We start from the raw sequence: 14,201 nt of genomic DNA, 5'->3' as shown, positions 1-14,201 counted from the left end.
ATCATTAGCATCTCTAAGCAGGAACGAGAGCACTAAAATGCATACGTGAATCTGGACCGTATGGATTAATTTATATCTGAATACTGGTTGTAGGTTAAGCTATTACTGCCAACAGTTTCCCCCTCCTTTTGGTGAAGAGCTATGTGTACCGAGAAGTTATAATAGTGCTAAGCTCTAGTCCCAGGGTCGTGCCTGCTGTCTGGGGGGAGGAAGGCTTTGTGTTTGTACCTTGGTTGCAACACCACTCTGCTTGGTGAGACTGGAGGAAAATGGTCCAATTCTCCAGTGCCTCTTGCTGCTGCAAAATAAATGGGCAAGGTGGCACTGTGGAGCTTCTTACCTTGGATGCCTGCTAGCGTTAGTGAGAGTAGAAGGTATATGTGGCTTTTTAGCTCTGCTTTTCTGCTTTACTTACTGCTGCCTCTCTTATCTTACATGAAATATATCTAAAATACTCAGTTCATAAAAAAAAAAAAAAAAAAAAGAAATGCATGTGAACCTGAATAAATTCAGTTAGGAAAGAAAGCACAGTTCTTTGCTACTGAGAGTATTTAAGCTCTTAAAGGTGGAGACAGAAGATTTAAGGCCCTTCTGTATAAGAAGATGGCTACCTCATTAGCAAGCTAAGCTAGCTTTATAAAGATGTAAGCCCAGGCAAGGGGAGTGGAGGAAAAGTCCTCTTTTGAGGGCATTTTTGCCCTCTGTTTTTCCTGCTAGTTGTGGGTAAATTCCTGATGGTTTTTTATTTCTAATAGAAAAGGGCTCTGGCCAGCCCTGTGGGAGGAGCAGCTTTAAATACCTGAATTCACAGAGTGGTCTCTTCCTTTCTGCCCAAGTCTGTGTGAAGCCATGGGGCTGTCTCCCCATTTATTTTAATGGGTCTGCGGTGGGAGAGAATTCCACCCCCCCCCGTTATCCCCACGGCTTTTCTGATGTATTGCGACAAAGCCGTAGCTTCCATGGTTTGCTGCAGGCATCCTCTCAAATGATGAGGGTTTAGCAAACTGAATTGTCATCCTATAGTTTCGAAAAGGAGCAAAGCTTTTTGATCAGCGTTACGTTAAGAGTTGAATTGCTTGTGCCACATGGGTAGGTATTTATCGTGAGGATAATGATATTGCTCAGGAGAAGCAATACTTGGTGATGCATGTAACCATGTGGATTTTCTTGGACCAATGTGTGCTGCACTGGTGTTGTGGTTGTGTCTTCTGGGGCACAGGAGATGAGTGTACCCGTTTCCAAGTGTTCTGGTGTGGGCATAGTCTTATATATTTAAAAAAAAAAAATCCAGTGCACATCTACAGTCACAGATCAGCTAAGTACTTCAGTGTAAACCTGTCAGTATTATTTTGTGAGGAGAGGAGATTTTCCACAATGGGAGAGAGACTATATCTCATGTTCCAAACAAAGCTTGCAAAAGAAAAATCTGTTCGATATTCAGTCAGCTAAAATGAGCCATAGTATTTATTCCCAGAGCTGTGTCTTCCCTAAATACCAGATCTCTGTAAGTATCAAAGGTTCTTCCAACTGAAGTACCGTGCCTGCAACATCAATAAAAGACAGGCACCTACGGATAACTCTTCCAAAATGGTTTTATAGCTAGTTAATCAATATATCACAACAGACATATTGCCTTTTATTTTCTGTTTATACACCACCCAGGATCCTTGTATATAGTGTTGACGCCAACACAAGGATACAAGAGCTTGGAGATCAATATGAAACGCTTCTTCAGGTATATTGATTACCAGCTGCTAAGAAAGGGATGACGATAAATTTTTGTATATTACCGTTCCATCTGTGAGCCTGTTAAAAGGAAAGAAATGCCCTGTTTTTCTTTTCTATTTCTCTCTTCTGAGAAGATGAAAAAAAGGTGGCAAGAGCTTCAGGATGTTAGGTCTTTTATTTTTTTAGAGAGTGGGAGAATCGCATATATTTCTTACTTGACTTTTTGTCGTCTTTTCTGTCTTGGGAGGACAGAAAACTAGCGTGACAGCAAATAGGGAAAGAATGCCAAAAGAGGGGGCAAAAAAAAAAGAAGCCAAACAAAAACCAAACCTGAAAAGACGACTCCTGAAATTCTTTTATTAATCTAATCAATATTTGTTTTGGTATTGAATTATTGAAAAAATGAATTGAATTACTTTTCATTGCTATGGAAAGTGGGAGCTGTATACCGCAGACTTCTGTAGCGCCAGGATCTAACCTTATTTCTGCAAACACTTGGGACCTTTATTTGGCACAATTTTTCCCACTCAAAATGCAGAGGCTCTCGGAGCGCAGGCTCGCTGGGTGTGCTCAGCATATTGCAGAATTAGGCGAGCAGGAAGGCCACCCGCTCAAGGACACTCATCTCCGGTTTATCTCCTGAATTACGCTGCAGAAGCTTGAATTGTTTCCATCAGCAAGTGCCTCTCGCCTTTCAGAGAAGCTCTGTGATAAGTGAAGGACACAAATGAAAGAAGTGGACTATTCCGAATGTGATATCTTTAATAAAATTGAGTTGTTATAGTTAATTTCAGGGGGTGTGTGGGGATAGGGTTGATGCTGAGGCGTTGCATTGCTCTATACAAACATGACATCCTGAAGTCTCAGTGTTGCTCCCATCTGAGTCGGGCACCAGCCACTTCTCTTTGCTCTCGGGTGAGATGTTCGTAGGGGAAAGCAGTGATCGGAGCAGCGTGCGAGTGCGGCATCAGGTCCTTAACGTCTGCTCTTTTTCAGAGAAGGGAAAGAAAACAAGTGAGCTTACGAAAGGACATCTATAAAACAAAGCTTGCTCTTCAGATATGCCCCTTGCTTGTCAGCAAAGAATTACCATACAGTCTTTCAAGATTCAGAGCGTGCCAGAGCATCTCTTTATAAAACCAGCTGCAGTTAATGTTACCTCCTTTTTCTGCCGTTCCAGTGCATATGTTGGCAACTGAAAATGATCCAATGATGCACGTGTATATGGAGGTCATAGTTTATTTTGTTAACGTTTTCTTAGCCATTTTGTTAAATTGAGCTTTTTTGTTTGTTTTTGTTTTAAATAACTGCTTGGGGAGAAGAAAGAAAACCTTGATTTTGTCTTGTCCTTTGAATTACCTGTACTGCCCAGGGTGCACAAGCAGGCTGGTCCATGCATCCCCAAATTAACAAGCCAAGTTTCAGAAACCAGGCGCTTTTTGGAAAAGAGGCCATCTCCCTTGGATGTGAGTTTGGTCTTTGCCTATCAAAAAGGAGTTCACGTCTGGGGATTGTAGCTCTGCAGCAATACAAATAGTAATCAGGTTAGAGAGGAGATGAAGCCCGGAGAAGTGAGCGACTTGCCTAGCAAGGCCTTAGGAAGGAAAGAGCTGAAGCTTTGTGCCCTGGTTCCTAGTTCCCCATGAAATATTATCTGTCACTGAAAAGTTCCCAATGGAAACGTGTACGGCTGTGTGGCCGTTCACTGAGTTACATCTGCTAAAGTTTCTGCCCCTGTGGAGAAAATTATGCTCAGAAAAAATAACTGTGTCTATGACAAGTTAGCGAGCTTCACGGCATCATCCCCTGGCAAGGGGAGATCTCTGAGCCAGCGTGTGTTTCTGGCTGGAGTGAGCCCCATTAATCATCTAAGGAAGCAGCGGTAGATACAATACCTTTCAAGGGTGTTGCAGCAATGTCCTTAAATTTCACTTTACAGCCCTGCGCTCCTGGCTGGGCCTGCTGCCGGCACTCAGCCAGAGCATCCCTGCACCCGTGCCCTTCCATCCCTCCGCCCCCCATCAAATCCTCTGTGCCTCCGGGTCTGGCTGTGGCTGTCCAACATAATCACGACACTGTGGTCAGATCACAGGCCGGTGATGGCTGTAAGGTGACCTGAGAAGTGGCCACATCCCTGCCGTGGGCAGCACTGGCCCCCACCTGGCAGGGCTGTGCTGGGGGATAGGAGGGCTTCGGTGCTACCCGTGAGTGGAAAGGCATCGGTAAAAAAAAAAACCAAACAGGTCTGTCGGGGAAAAAAAGTGGTTTCTACATTTCCATAGGTTGCGAATAGAGGCTGCCAGTGGTGTTTTCTGTGAGTCTCTAATAACAAACCTGTCTATCAAGTGCCTGGGTCTTCTAATACCTGGTGAAATCACCTCATTTTGGTTTTTACATGCATACACGGAAAATGAAGTGTTAGGAGGGATTTGGAAATCTGGGTGAATGAGAGGCTGCTGATGAAGCTGAATGAATCACTTTGACTGAGTTGAACTTTGGGATTAAAAGAAAAAGGTGGAACCAGCCAGGGGTGAGGAAGTGTGCTCCATCTGTCAAAGTCATCACCGTTGCAGGGGATAATCTGCAGTCAACCCAAACCTAAAAAGCCTTCCCCAAATCAGCTTTTTCCTTCAAAATGGAGGTACTGGTGAATCCCTTGTGTGGCATTTGTGAGCACGTGTATGTCTGTGGGTTACTACCTGGGTAAAAACCCTTTTAGCGTGTGCTCTGTGCAGCCTGCCTGGAGATCGTGTGGTTTTCTTCTAGTCACTTTTAAAATATGCATTATTCTCTCTCTCATAAATATCACGTGCCGTAATCTTACTTGGAGTGATGCTAGCGACTGTCTCTGAAGCGAGCAGTTGTGTGTGTGGCGAGGGAGGCAGAGGGGATGAGGTGTCGGGGTGCAGGGGCTCAGCCGGCTCGGGGACCTCCCCTCTTCTGCAGATCCTGGAGAGGTCCGATAGTGGGAAGAGGTTCATGTTGGGGATAGGTCTTGGGAAAAATCACGGTGCTCATTTTGGATCCTGTGGAAATTTTCTGAGAGGTTTCACGACCCCAGGATATACCCATCCTCTGCTGGGGTCGCAGATAAGCTCTGAATAATGCACTGTGTTAATGTTAATTCCCCCACCCTTCCTTTTTCTCATACTATAAGTACAAAATAAAAAGGGTGGCTGCTTTTTCCCACTGTAGGTGAGGTAGGATGGATCAGCACAGACCCCCAGGCTGTTTAGCTGGGGACAGCGAGTTCTGTGCCGTGTCCCAGGCACTTGGCAATCGGCCCCATCGGTATACCCTGACTCCATGGGCAGGCATCCAATTCATCATAGTCTAATCACACCAGGACAAGGGTCTCGCTGCTCAAATAACAGTGAGGCAGTGCTGTGCTGGTGGTGTAAATTATGCAGCCCAATCTCGGGAAGGCTGCGGGAAAGACAGTCTATCAAAATGCCATTACACGGCGTGCACAACTTGCTGCTGCTGGTGGCTGGGCAGGCAGGTAGCTGCAAACTCTGCTTAATGACAAATTTAATGATAGGCTCCTGAAGAATTACTGTTGATTACTCTTCTCATATTCGTTTCAACCTTTCTCCCTGCGGACACAGAGATGGGCACACAGCAACCCTGTTTTAAATCACCCTCCAGCCCTGTATGAAACGACTCTGAGTGCCAGCTGGAAATAGTCAGGTGTGGCTTTAAAGGAGAAAAAAAAAGAAGAGAAAAAGTATGTATATTAAAGAGCCATATTGCCTCTCAGGAGATGGGGATGCAGGTGGGGATTAGAGGGGGCTAGGGATGCCTGACGGGTGCAGAGGTGACCATCCATTTGGGGCCTGGGGGGAAGGAGAGCCAGTGCTCTGCCCCTGCCCACCCTGCCCGGGGGCATCGCTGGGAAACTCCTGCTCTCCCGGGACAACAGCCTCAGATGGGAGAGAGGCATCAGGAAGGAGCCAAATAAGTGATTTAAGACTATTCTGCCAAAAAAAAGAAACCAACAAAAGTTGGTGCTCGGGCACAAAATGTATCTGCAAATTCATGAGTGTAGAGTTTCCTATTACTTTATGTCCCAAATTCTCCTCTTCCCAGGCAGTCCCTCGAATTATCTTTGCAGAAAAAAACCTCTTGGTTGCACCATCCCTGCCTAGGACTTCATCCAAGGCAGGGGAATTGAAGGAGCGTGGGATCCCTGGCTCAGCGGACTCTGGGCCACTTCATGTAGTTTTGGAAATTTGTAATGGAAAAGCACATATACACACATAAGTATGATAATGATGTCCATTGTATCACGTCCGTGAGAGAAAGGGAAATTTGAGCCGCTGCATTTTAAGTGACAACAAGGCTATTAGAAATTAAAGCATTTTTTAGTCCCGTAGAATGGCAAACGTTTTTTCCCTCATGGGAGAATCCTCCTCGCGCATCTGAACGAAGTAACTCTCGTTTGCTTTGTGTTCTGTATGAGGGACAGCTTTTGGTGGGACATGAAGAGCAATCCAGCTTAAGCCTTAACCTCCCCTAGCCCCTTCCAAAAAAGGAGAAGAAATGTCTATAATTTTAAGATGGTTTGATCCCAACAGGAATCTGGTCTACAGAGCAGCCCACTTGAAGTTACATCAGCTCCCATCATAACGTCCTCTTGAAACTTTATCATCACCGTTCCCAGTGTGAAGTGTTGCTCTTTCATGGCCCCTTTGTATTCCCCAATCTGACCACTTCAGCTACTAAAAATAAACCATTTGTGTTATCAGGGAATAAAAGCAGCTGAAGTATCCTGGGAGCTGTTTCTACCCAGAAAAGCATAAAGTTAGAAACTACCTTTTTCAAGACACTCATATTTTTGTTATGATCTATTTTGGACCACGTATTCATTAATTTCAACACCGACTGTAGATCCTAAAAGCACGCATAGGAGGTGAAGGCAAGGTGGGATGAAAGGCTCGAGGGATCACAGAATCAGAGAATCACAGAATCGTATAGGTTGGAAAAGACCTTTAAGATCATCGAGTCCAACTGTAAACCTAACACTACCAAGACCACCACTACACCATGGCCCTAAGCACCTCATCCAAACGTCTTTTAAATACCTCCAGGGATGGTGACTTAACCACTTCCCTGGGCAGCCTGTTCCAGTGCTTGACAACCCTTTTGGTGAAGAAATTTTTCCTAATACCCAATCTAAACCTCCCCTGACGCAACTTGAGGACGTTTCCTCTTGTCCTATGGCTCGTTACTTGGGAGAAGAGACCGACCCCCACCTCGCTACAACCTCCTTTCAGGTAGTTGTAGAGAGCGATGAGGTCTCCCCTCAGCCTCCTTTTCTCCAGGCTAAACAACCCCAGGTCCCTCAGCCACTCCCCATCAGCCTTGTGCTCCAGACCCTTCCCCAGCTTCGTTGCCCTTCTCTGGACACGCTCCAGCCCCTCCATGTCTCTCTTGTAGTGAGGGGCCCAGCACTGAACACAGCATTCGAGGTGTGGCCTCACCAGTGCCGAGTACAGGGGCACGATCACTGCCCTGCTCCTGCTGGCCATGCTCTTCCTGATACAAGCCAGGATGCTGTTGGCTTTCTTGGCCACCTGGGCACACTGCTGGCTCATATTCAGCCAGCTGTCAACCAACACTCCCAGGTCCTTTTCCGCCAGGCAGCTTTCCAGCCACTCTTCCCCAAGCCTGTAGCATTGCATGGGGTTGTTGTGGCCCAAGTGCAGGACCTGGCACTTGGCCGTGTTAAACCTCAAACAATTGACCTTGGCCCATCGATCCAGCCTGTCCAGGTCCCTCTGCAGAGCCTTCCTACCCTCAAGCAGATCAACTCTCCCCCACAACTTGGTGTTGTCTGCAAATTTACTGAGGGTGCACTCGATCCCCTCATCCAGATAACTGATAAAGACAGGACTGGCCCCAACACAGAGCTCTGGGGGATACCACTTGTGACCGGCTGCCAACTGGAGTAAACTCCATTCACCACCACTCTTTGGGCCCGGCCATCCAGCCAGTTCTTTACCCAGCGAAGAGTACACCCGTCCAAGCCATGAGCAGACAGTTTCTCCAGGAGAATGCTGTGGGAAACCGTGTCAAAGGCTTTACTGAAGTCAAGACAGACAACATCCACAGCCTTCCCCTCATCCATTAGGTGGGTCACCTTGTCGTACAAGGAGATCAGGTTGGTGAAGCAGGACCTGCCTTTCCTAAACCCATGCTGGTGAGCTTGATCCCTTGGTTATCCTCTACATGCCATGTGATGGCACTCAAGATGATCTGCTCCATCAGCTTCCCCGGTGCCGAGGTCAGGCTGACAGGCCTGTAGTTCCCCGGAATGCGGAGCTGTAAGCGTTTTCATGGGGATGTCCGACCCTGGCTGTGAGAGGGTAGAGTTGGGCCAGAAATGGTGTCGGGGTGGGTCTGATCCCATCTCAGTAAGGTCCAACTGACTTGAAGCAAACCTTGGATGAGGTCTGGGAGCCTGTATTTCACTGAGTCCACCAGGCCAATCGCTTGGGGTGACTGGTAACTAGAGATGGATGCATTTAGGCAAAGTTATGCTACTTTTCTTCTGGTATCTAATACTGATACATTGAGATTATTATTATTAAGACACAATTAGGAACATAGATTTCAAAATAATGTCATCATCAGTGCTGCCAGGGTTGTTTTTTGGGTTTTTTATTTTTTAGGAACAGGCTTTTGCTGTAATGTTGTTTTATGGATTTTTTTTGCTCATTTTGCCTTTATTCTAAATGATTTATGAACGTCTCTGTCATCGTTTCATTCCTTCTGAAAAAGCTTTGTTTTTTGAAGAAGCTGCAGCATGTCAGATTAAAGTGCAAATACCCACTTCAAGGCTCTAACAAGTTCTGTGCCACTAAGAGCCTTTGATTTCTGCATTTAATTATGTCTCATTGGATTATAATAGTCCTATTCCTCCTTGTTTCTTGAACTCAGTTTTCCATACTTATCTTGCACTTAATTAAAAGTGCCTCCTTCGCTGCTAGGCTGGTAGTGAAATTAAGGCTGACACACGGGGGAACTTTGCATCTGGAGGAATCTTATTTTTAACCTCTAAAACTCAGCACCTACGGGGCTCCTGGCGGGTGAACTTTTATTCTAATATTGTGAAATCTGACAAGAAAACAGTCCCATCTGCATCACCGAAAGGTTGGATAAGGTTCCCTGGAGACCTGTCCCGGTTGGTGCCCACCTTCCAAAGTGATTCAAAATCCACGGTGTCATACATCATTTGGCTGGGTTTTGCTCTTTAGATTCGTAATTGCAGATGTGCCCCAGGGCTCAGAAAATAAGGGGGACTTGACACCGACCAGTGAGACCCGGAGGCTGGCAGGGTGCTGGGGTAGCAGAGCCTGGACCACCCGGTTACCCCTGCCAGGGAAGCTGGTGGTGATATGGCAGTCTTCGCTGGTCATGGTCCCTGTTGCAGGGTGAGTGGCTGACCCCTGGCCGGACCGTGGGACCATAGCCACGCCCTCAGGGCTCTGTGCCAGCTGAGGACTCAAGTTTTCCTCTGGCAGATCCTTTTAACATATAGCATATTGCCATTGTACTGATCTTAATCAAGACTTGTTTCCTCATTTTCTTTCTGTAAATGTAAATCCCATCTATTTCATATTGCTCAGTATAATGATATCAGGCAGTAGTGGTAGATAATAATATGGACGCAATCAAAACACCTTGAAAGTTGTCTACTTACAACACATGTCACGAGGCATAGATGATCTTCAGTTTTCTTCCCCCCCTGCCCAGTCCTTGGTCTGCTTCAGACATGCCTCTCTCAAGTGACAATGGTTGAAATTCTCAAATTTGACTAGTAGGTTTTTTAGGTACCTCAAGGGAAACGAGCTTTTCAAAAGTTTGGGGTGCCTGCAGCTGGTCACACACACAAAAAGGGCCATCTTGGTTTTTGGCTCCCCATTTTTGTTTTCTGGGAGCAAAAATGCATGTATTTATCCCAGTTTCCATTCTTCCCTTGCATAAAGAAATACTCATCACAAGTCTAAAAAAGTGAAAGGTTATTCTGGAAATCTGGTGTTAAACATTTGCAAGATATTTAGAGGTGCAAAGAATGAAAAAGTTGAATACCATGCTAATTTCTAGCTAAATTTGGCTAAATCCTAGCTAATGTCTTGGCAAAGCTTTCCCCACCTCCCCTTTTTCTTTTAATAGTAGCATTTTATGATTAGTGATGAGTTTGTTTTTGACTTTTTTTTTCCACTGTGAAAGCAACTTCGTTAGCTGAGATGGAAGAAGCAGCAGCACTTGACCCTTTTCTGAGAGCCACCGGGTGCCCAGGAGAGGACGGAAGATCTGCTGGACTTTGCATAAAACATAAAAATTGGTGTGGGGAAAAGAAGAAAAAAATCTTTGGACAAGTGAAAGAACCGCTGTGTCCAAACCAGCGTTGTATTATGGAGAGGTCTCTGTGCTGGGGTGGGAGAAACAGGGTTGGTTGTTCTGCTGAATGCGGGATGTCTCGGTGGACAAGCAAATCACAGTTTCAGAAACACTGGGCCAAATTTGTGTGTTGTGCAGCTCCATTACAGTCAAATAGAGTTACAGCAAGGACAAATTTTGCCTGGTGCTTAATTCAGTCCTTTATGGAAAATATTGATTATGACCCATGCTACATAATGTCTGCATGATGCTATGAAATCCATGGCATTAAATGCAGAACCAAAAGTTGGTAAAGTTATCTGATTTGTGTCTCATAAACGCACAGTTTACAGTGTCTTTGTCCAGCCAGTATTCAATGTACGTGAATGCATGGGAAAGAGCCCACAGATTTAAGAGAGATTTTATTTAGTTATTTCACAAACTCCTACTAAAATGTTTAGAATGCTGTCTTCAGAAAAATAGTAGCTAATGCAGCATAATAAGTAGTTCGGGTCAAGTAGTTTCAAACAATTTTTGTCAGAGCTATATGCTAGATAGTGTTCTAGTACGTTAAGTTAATTATATGATTAAAATGTGGTTCTTACATTACCCACCAACATGAAATGCTGTGAGGAGACAAAGCAAAGAAAATGTACTTTTGGCATTATATATATTGTTACATTTTGAGTTGGCAGCTGCTTTGAGGCACTATATCTGACTTTGAGGTCTGTGTTATTCATATCTTACTTATCTGGTAACTCTCAGCTGAGGCAGTTGAGAAAACTCTTTAAAATTTTCCAAGTACCTGCAGTTATTTTCAGTTCTAATCACTTTATTTCTGTTTTATTCCATTCGGCTCTGTTCAGCGGAGTGCATTTTCCTACGTGGTCTATGAATCAAGACCCTTGAGTCATCCTGGCTTCTTGGGATCCGCCAAAGGATTTTAGGGTGTTATGCTTCTTATTCCTGAAGCGGTGATTTGGGATTTTTGAGATTAATGCGGCTTTTTCCTTTGATCCCTATTTTCTCCTTCCCGTGGTGCTAGAAGTGCAGATCTGGATGTGGTCCTCCTCTGCCCCAGCTGTACCCGCAGCCACATGGATGGGTTTTCAGGAGGGTCCTCCAAGTTTACAGGAGGGTCCTCCAAAGCATTTCCAGCCTGGTCCGACCGCTGCGCTGCAGGGATCCGATCATTGTGCTGGCTGTCCTCTTTGCTGTGGCGGCCAAGGGAAAGCGTTTAAACTCTGCCACCGTAATAGGATTACGCTTTTATACCCTGAATGATTCCAGCTTCAGAGAAGCATTTTTGAAATCAGGTTTGGATTCCCACGGGTTTTGATTATTTTGGGAAGCTGGTGAGTGATGGTGCGATTCATGGAGCTAATTACAGCGAGGCATACATAGCGTAGGTTTTGCACTGGAAGGAGTAGAGTTTGCTGGGGAAAACCAGCTTTGGCTTTCCCAGGAAGTCTACAACCAAAAAAAACCCCCTCTTGCAAGCTGTCAGATGGGTCAGGACCTCCCGGGTTGTCCCTTGTCCGCGGCTCTGTGGGTGATGCACACGGTAGAGCCCAGGAGCATCCACATTAATGGAAAGCCCTGGTGAAACTCTGCCCAGCTGGTTCTGCTTCCAGCAGGCTGGCTTGTGTCTGAAACCAGCTTCCTCCTCCAACACTGCCAAAGCATTTAGCAATATGGAGTATTTAAACATGGCAATTGCTCTTCTGATCTAGGCCCTGTAAAAGTACCTCTTAAGGTAGGACATCTAATTTGTCTGCCACTATATTCCCATTGTTGAGGACTCTTACTTCACGCTGCCACCAATTTTCTCCTACTCTCGCTTGCTAAAATAATATATTGCACTCGCCTCTTAAATCAGACACAAGCTTAACCCTCTAACAAAGTTCACAAAGCCTGTTTGCTGTGAGGGTCGATTTGAATATGCTTTTTTATTTGGGAAATGCCACACGTATTAGGTCTGTCAACTGGCTTTAACATGGCAATTGTGGGGCTTGGTTTTCCTGAGATGGTTTGCTAGGACTCAAGACTTTTTCTTTACCATAGACAAAATCCTCTCTCCAAGAAGTGCTTTCTGTTTCCGGATGTGTTAGTCATTTCCTATTCATTATGGTTTTCAAAAACTTCTTGCTGGTGTTATGGTCTCCTCTTCATTAACACATCTCTAACTATGGTGATGATTATTAGCAATGCAGCAAAAGAAGTGACTAGTCCAAACTGGATCTCCTAGCTTTCCTACTCAGGTGTGAGAAGATACTCTCCTGCAGTGCTCAGCCTTTGCAGGTAGGACAGCGTCGGGGGAAAGATTTCTGTGATCCAGACACACAAAACTGTAGCGTTTTCCTTTGCCCTTTTATTACACAGAAGAAGGATGGGTATCTGCCCCAGAATTCAACTTATCTTTTATTGGAAAAACAACAAAGCTATGAAGGAATAAATTATTAAGATAATTAATCAACAGGTGGCAAATGAAAAAGGCAGCCAAAATGAAATGGAATTATCTGTGGACAAATGAGTAATTTTAAATTGGCTCTAAGCTTTGTAATTGAAGGTGCAAGAGTGCAAAACTTATCACTGGAAGAAAACCAGAAAATGGATGTACTTACGGTTGGGCATTTATGAAAGTAGTTTTATTGCACATTACCGAATTTTATAATGTCTTCATTGTGTCACTGTTAAGTGTCCAGAATTCTTCTTGTTTAATGAGTAAAATAAAAATGTGTTTAATGTGCCAGTATTAAATAGGTCCATGGGAAAGGCAAGTCTGCAAAGGATATTTCTGCTTTAGTACTCAGTATTTTGTCAAATGATGTCTTATGGAAGACGTGGAAATAGAGAGCAAAGAGTGGGCTGTTGGTAAATGCTTCACTTCATTCTCCTCAGAGCTTAATTCTCCGAGGTGGTCTTTCTGAAGGAGGACAAAAATTAATTTCTCATTTACAAAGGAACAGCATAATGACTGCCATGAAAATAGCACACACAGGTCCATGTGCAGGTGTGTCGGCAATTGACTGCAGAGAGAAGGGTGATAAATTTCACAGCATGTAGTTTTCTGACAATTTCTAATAGCTTTAGTTTTCAGACAAGTCAGAGCTGTAAAGCTCTGTGAGGTCTTTGCATAATTTTTATACACACACCTGAAATTTCCAAGAGGACACACAGTTATCTTCTTTAAGGATTTCCCTTTAAAATAAGCATTTTTTTTCTTATTTACAAAATCACCTTCAGAGCATTTTTCTGATTTCTTCTTCTGTTCTAAGCTCATTTATCGACTCAACCTGCGAAAATCACCGGTGATGCTGGAGCAGAGGACCAGCTGCAGCAGCTCTGGGCTTGGGGCGTCCTCTGTGCCAGCCCGGCACATGAACATGTTCGTTTTGGGGTTCAAAGAGTGTGCATAGCTTTCTCTCACCGGTTGCAGTGGGAGGGTGGGTTCAGCCCCGATCCTCTTTTTCCTGTGGGATCACTGCTTGGCCGCCACGCACGCCTCTCCTACGGGGCCGGAGTGGATGTGGTTATTAGTGTGTAATTAGCATGTGGTTATTAGTGTGTGATTCTGTGATTTTGGATGCTTTCTCTCGTTGCACAGTTCACCTCGTTGCCTGATTAGTGGTTGGCTCCGTTACATGAATGTGCTAAGACTTAAGTAGAAGTACTTGGGGTTTATGAAAATACAGAGCTATTCTGAAAAAAAATCTGCAGCACTACAGAAATGGTGATTTAGGATCCGCACTAAAACCTTCAGCTGCTGAGCAGGCTCCTGTGGTCGTAAAATTCTCCGTTATACAGATGTTTTCCACGCCAGAGCAAAAACACTGTTGCAAGATGTCACCAATATAAAACACGTCTGTCAAAATTTTGTATCTCAGCTTGTCCCACGTGGGGGGAAAAAAAAAATTGCTTCTTATGAAATGGGCTTTAGAAAGACCAAGGCAACATGGTCTGTGTTATAGCACTTACACTACAGCTTCCTACAGTGATCCAGGCAAGCCTTGAAATATTTCTTCTTCAGCCAGATCTTCTAACACAGAGGGAAAGAAAAGAGGTGGCTTCCTGGCTGTGCGTCTGAC

The sequence above is a fragment of the Ciconia boyciana genome, chromosome 5 (assembly GCF_034638445.1).
Source record: "Ciconia boyciana chromosome 5, ASM3463844v1, whole genome shotgun sequence".
Lineage (NCBI taxonomy): Eukaryota > Metazoa > Chordata > Aves > Ciconiiformes > Ciconiidae > Ciconia > Ciconia boyciana.
The sequence above is the reverse complement of the archived record's forward strand: the minus strand, read 5'-3'. Positions refer to the sequence as shown.